Source organism: Furipterus horrens, unplaced genomic scaffold, assembly GCF_987537825.1.
Source record: "Furipterus horrens unplaced genomic scaffold, mFurHor1.1.pri manual_scaffold_7, whole genome shotgun sequence".
NCBI classification, from domain to species: domain Eukaryota; kingdom Metazoa; phylum Chordata; class Mammalia; order Chiroptera; family Furipteridae; genus Furipterus; species Furipterus horrens.
The window spans coordinates 89749726-89755860 of NW_028327177.1; the positions used below are offsets into that span (position 1 = coordinate 89749726).

At 42.3% G+C, this 6135-nt stretch overlaps 1 pseudogene; it reads right to left on the reverse strand.

The window, feature by feature from the left end:
* Positions 1-1896: 1896 nt before the first annotated feature.
* On the reverse strand, positions 1897-5303 carry LOC150004771 (F-box only protein 3 pseudogene; annotated as a pseudogene).
* Between the last annotated feature and the right edge of the window lie 832 nt (positions 5304-6135).

The following is a 6135-nucleotide window of genomic DNA, read 5'->3' on the forward strand; positions in this document are numbered from 1 at the left end:
CCCTCTACAAACTAGAGAGGAATACAACTTCTTCAAAACAAAAGATAACTAGAAATTCCAGAAAGTAAAACTACACGGAAGCCCAACGTACAATGTTATAAACCAGCGGCGCTCTTCAGGCAGCTAAGAAGAGTGAATTGGGCAGTGCCGTTTGAGGTAGCACCAGGGACAGTGGCAGGGAGAGCAATCCCGGCTGCAGTCAAACCCTGGCAGCTCGCGACCTCAACGCTGGGAAAAGCAGCCACCACATCACCTCGAATGGTGAGGCCCAGCGGGCGGGAGGATGGATCCCGGTCTCCTAGCAGAATAACTGCAGGAATCCATCTTGGACCCCCGCCCCCACACAAAGCGCCACAGTGCTGCGAAATAGGTTGTGGATCGCCACCAGTCGCTGGGCAGTGACGACAAAGTGCCACAGCGCGGCGAAAAAGGTTGCGGATCACCGCTGGTCGCTGGGTAGTGACAAGTACACAGGCCCTGCCCCTTATAGGTGGCCCAAGAAAGCAAAACGCATCTGTCAAAATGAGGCAGACAACTATAGAAATCCCAGTGGCGCGGCTCACCAGGCAACAGATGAAGAATCTGACAGATGAACAAATAAGAAACCTGTCAGAGGCTCAGTTCAGGGCCATTGTTATCAGGTGGCTTACAGAATTAACAAAAGATCTGGAAAAAGATGAGAAAGAATTGAAAAACACTCAGACTGAAAGGAACAAAACCACATATGAGACAGATGGTGAGGAAATAAAATCCAGAGTTCAAATCAACAAACCAGAACATAGAGAAGGAACAAATAGTCAACCAGTACGGGGAGAGGAAACAGGAAGCAAGGAAAGTGAGAAGAGGATCAGAAACCTCTGGGACAGCTATAAAAGACCGAACATAAGAATAATTGGCTTGCCAGAGGGTAAAGAAGATGAACTAGAAATTGAAAAATTAAGTGAAAATATAATAAAGCAGAACTTCCCAAACTTGGGGAAGGAAATAGACTAACAGGTCCAGGAAGCACAGAGAGTTCCAGAAAAACTGGACCCAGGGAGAACCACTCCAAGACACATTATAATCAAAATGTCAAAAGTTAAAGATAAAGAGAGAATCTTAAAAGCAGCAAGAGAGAAGAAAAGAATCATGTACAAAGGGTTCCCAATTACACTATCAGCTGACTTCTCAAGGGAGACCCTGCAGGCAAGAAGGGACTGGCAAGAAATATTCAAAGTAATGAAAATCCGAAACCTACAACCCTGAATACTCTATCCAGTGAAATTGTCACTCAGAATAGAAGGGCAGAGAAAGTGTTTCCAGGACAAAATAAAACTGAAGGAGGTCATTAGATCCAAACCGCTATTATATGAGATGTTAAAGGGACTGGTTTAGAAAAAGGAGGATCAAAACTATGAACACTAAAATGAAAACTGTATCACAAGAAACAACAGAAGCTAGGGAATTGAAACAAAGGCAAACTAAATAGGCAACGAGAGTGGAAAAAGAACTATAGGTATGGGGAGCATATTGGAGGGATGTCAGCAGGGAGGGTGAAGGGGGAGAGGGAGGGAGATGGTACAGGAATTAAGAAGCATAGTAGGAGGGAATGGAATAGACAGAGGTTGAGAAGAACTATATGTACAACCAATGGACATGGACTAAAAAGGGGGGACAACTGGAAGGAGAGGGGCCACCGGGTGGAGGGGAGCAGAGGGAAGGGAAATTGGGACAACTGTAATCAATAAAACACATTAAAAAAAATACAAAGTAAACCCAACCAATCCAGTTTCTACTGAAGAGTTGCATAGAACCCAGGATCTGGAACAATATTTTATGCTAGTTTTCTGGCTATATGCTGAGAACAATGTAGTTATTTACATTATTCAGAAATTTATTTAATGGGTTGGGTTGCTCCTAATAAAGGCAAGAGTAGTAGTATCTGTAAATGGGAACATTGAAGAGTCTCCTCAACCTCTCCTCGTCATCTTCATCAGATTTGTTCATATCTGCTGAATCATTACCATCATCTTCCTCCTCTTCTCCTTCTTCCCTCTCTTCATATTCATCAGGACCTATTTCCAATAGAGCTATAGACACCCTAAATGTTGGACATGCATATGGAATCAGGTAATGGCAACATTAAAGATTAGGATATATGGAAGGTGAAATATCCTTCCATATATCCTGAAATTGCAGAGAATGTGGTACAACTGTGTATTCAAATACCTGACCAAGGCTGATGATTGGGAATTCACCAGCTACTCCAGGTCCTTGAACTTCTTCTATATCACCTTTAGCCTTGTTATTTTTTAATAGTGACTGTCCAACTGGCAAGCCTTCTCAGCAAGTACATCCTTTGACATTTCAATCCTGAATTAGTATGTGAAGAAAGAGTAGGATGGATGTACAGAGCTAAGTTTTGGCAGAAGCAATGTGGAAACTGAACCTGTGATCTCCCCAGTTGTTGCTACCCACTCTGGATCACACATGTATTTGAAAATTTGATCTCTGATGATAGGAAAGGCACATGATACACATTCTTGACATAAGAAATAAACCAATCAGTAGAAGTAGCACCTAGGATAAGCGTCAATAGCAGCTGGATTCTGAGCCATTTGGTCTGGACATTGGTAGAAAACTTCATTTTTGTTTTGGCCCTCCACAGCTTTCACTGCTATGCAGTGACTCAAAACAGTATGTATGCGAAAACTTAATGTGAAGCCTGGCCAGTGTGGCTCAGTTGGTTGGAGCATTGTCCCATAGACTGAAAGATCACAGGTTTGATTACAGGCCAGGACACACATTGACTTTTTTTTCTCTCTCTCCTTCCCTCTCTCTCTAAAAGCAATTAAAAAAAAAAAAAAAAAAAAAAAAAAAGAAGTTAAAGGGAGAGAGTATTTCAGTCCTGTCTCTGCTCAAAGCCTCCAGCAGCTATATCCACAGCAAACAAATCTGCAGGCCAGTAGTGAATAGACAGTGCCATACTTCCCAACAACCCAGGAACCACTAACTTTTGCCCATTGTGTATATGATATGAACAACAATAATCATTAGGAAGCTTGCAGCTGATCTGAGCTTCCATGGTACAAAGGTCTTCCTCTTGAGCAGCCTCTGTCAGAGACAAATCCATCTGAGAACATCTGGGTTCCAAATATTTCTTGAGATTATCCCACTCTTTCTTAATAGCATCATAATGGTCAATGTATCTTCTTACATTAGAGTAAGTATCAATGGAGAGAGATTTCCAACACTGATTCTTCTGTGCTTTCTCTTTCTCAGAGATGAGACATTATTCTTTGCAATGTCTTCTCCACAGAGAATCATAACTTCACAGATAGCTGTCTTGAATTGACATATCAACACCTGATTAGGTCCTGGTAGTCCAAGATGGGTAAGAGGAGGGGCAGAGTTCTAAGGTTGGAGGTGCAGACTTTGTTTTCAAGGCCACTGTCTTGCCTGGCCCAGTGGAAGCCTGCCACCAATAATTTTCTTATTGTTGATATTTTTTTAAACCTTCGTGATATGCCTGGAAGGTATTTGGATTTGAAGCCAGGTTTTTCTAGCTATGAAGCATGACACTGTTTTCATCTGTCCATTTTTCCCATCAATCCAACTTTTATAGATGAAACCATACCTCATTTTTCTTCAGATGAAGTTTTTTTACAATTGACTTTATTATGTGAATTTCAGGGTAGAGGCCAAGCCTGTGCTGGGATCTCACTTGGTCTTCTTACTCACTTTAGGCAAGTCCTCCCACAAAGCCTCTGCTATAAAGGGAAGAGGTAGGACAGGATATGTCCTTTCTGGTTCTGACATTCTGTAAGTATGTGCATGTATGATGAAAACCAATTTTTGAGTTGATACAGCCTGTTTGGTCAGAGGATAATGCAGGTTTGTGCCAATTACCAATAAAGACAACCTGCTCATTAGCATGAAAACATGGGCCATTTTTCCACCTTACATTAATGTCTTCTAATTCCAACTTCCTGAAATATTTAAGTTCTACAATTTGTACATTTAGTACATTCTCTCTTGGACTGTTCCTGAATTGTCTTATGTGTGGAAGTCTCATCCCCCTGGGAAAATGTTAGGCAACTTGCAGGTAAGCACTCTGATGGTTTCAAGTGCTGCTACGTGTGATCTGTCCCAGACCTGTCACCTCCTTGTCCATTAGGCACCTCCAAAGCAAATCGTCTGCAGTTAAACTTGTTTTTTTATCCCAATTATGTGCTTTTATGTTCTTTATCTCAATGAAAGTGCCACCATTTGCCAGTTGACCAAACCAGAAACTAGGGAATCTTCCCTCATGCCCACTCAGTCTTATTGATTCAGTTAACTTAATGTTTCTTTTTCTAATCTTTTTATTGTTTATGATATTACAGTTGTCCAAATTTTTCCCCCTTTGCCCCCCTCCACGAAGCCACCCCCTACTCTTGTACTCAATCCACACACTGTTGTTCACTTAATGTTTCTTTAAATCTTGTATTAGTTTTCTAGAACCACTGTGACAAATTAGCACAAACAGAATGGCTTAAACAACAAAAATTTAATCTCTCATATTTCAGGAATCCAAAAGTCCAAAATCAAGGTGTCAGCAAGGTTGGTTCCTTCTAGAAGATCTGAGGGATAACCATTCCATGCTTCTCTCCTCATTTCTGGTGATTTCCCAGCAATCCTTGATGTTCTTTGGCCTCTAGATAAATCACTCCTATCTCTGCTTCCATCTTCACATCACCTTCTGTGTCTCTGTGTATCCTTTTATATCTCATAAGGACAATGCAATTAGAATTAGGGCCCACTCTAATCCAGTATGAGCTCATCTTGACCCCTACCTTGATTGTACCTGCTAAGACCCTATTTCCTAAGAAGGTCATTTTCCGAGCTTCTGGGTGGACATAAATTGAAAGGGGGGATACTATTCAATCCACTTCAAACTTTTCATTTCATGGTCATATTCTAAGTTGTGGCCTTTCCTCCAACAACCTCCTGTCTTCAGCTTTGTTTTCTCCTCATCGCAGTCCATAGTCTACTCAGTTTTCAGGACTTTCCGAAATGCATATCTTTTCAGTTTTGCTCTTGTATTTAAACCCTTTCAGACCCCTCCCTACCCAATGCCAGAGGAATGGTCTTTAAGCTACCACTGGGGTATACTAGGCTCTCCATGACCTGCTGGAGCACACATGGATGGTTATCTACCCAGTATCCCTTTCCCCTGCTTCCTCAGGACCAGAGCTCTGGTGGTTCGGGACAGCCATGAGCCCAACTATATTTACCAGGCTCTCCAGAAGCCGTTGCTTTTTGTTGGGGACATGTGGCATCATCCTGGCCAATAAGAAATAAATAGGAAAATGAGACTTCTAGAAAAGGTAGACAGATTTGGTCAGTACATAACTTTTGTTTTCTGCTTTCATTTTCTTCCTGTTTGGAATGCAGATGAGATGCTGAAGGTCAAGTATCCATCCTGTGATCACAGGGTCAAGTACACTCTAAGGGTGCTGAGGTGAATGATAGAAGGACCATGAGTGGTACTGTGGTGCTTCTGTACCAGCCCTAAACTGTCTACCCTGGGAGTCATTGTTCCATTAGAAAAATAGAAACTTTTAAATATTGGTCAAAGGGTACAACATTTCAGATATACTATAGGATAAATAAGTTCTGGGGATCTAATGTACCACAGGATGACTCTAGTTAACAAACAGTGCATTGAAATTTACTAAGAGAGTAGATCTTGTTTTCATAAAAATTTTTTAAAATGTAACTATGCGAGAAGATGGATATGTTAATTAATTTGCTTGTAGTAAACACTTCAGAGAAGGAAAACTCTGACTCCAAAAAACCTCCGCTGCCTTGCGGCATACCTCTTCAGGGGAAAGGCTAAGGGAGTAAACCCCGACAGAAAATCCGGAGCCGGAGTCCCTAAGGCGGTTTGACGTTGTAGTCAACACCGGCAACTCCTGCGGCGCACCTGAAGCCAAGCTGTATTGACTCCGTCTTTCCCTTGGATCCTTCAGCTGCGAAGAGAGGGGGGGTCTGCTGCATGGGCAACAGCAGACCCTCCATGTCACCCTGCCCAGGCTCTGTAGCTTCAGCTTCACTGGAGAGGACACTCCGGCGTCATCGCAGGATGTCGGTTCAACACGGGAGGAGACGGAT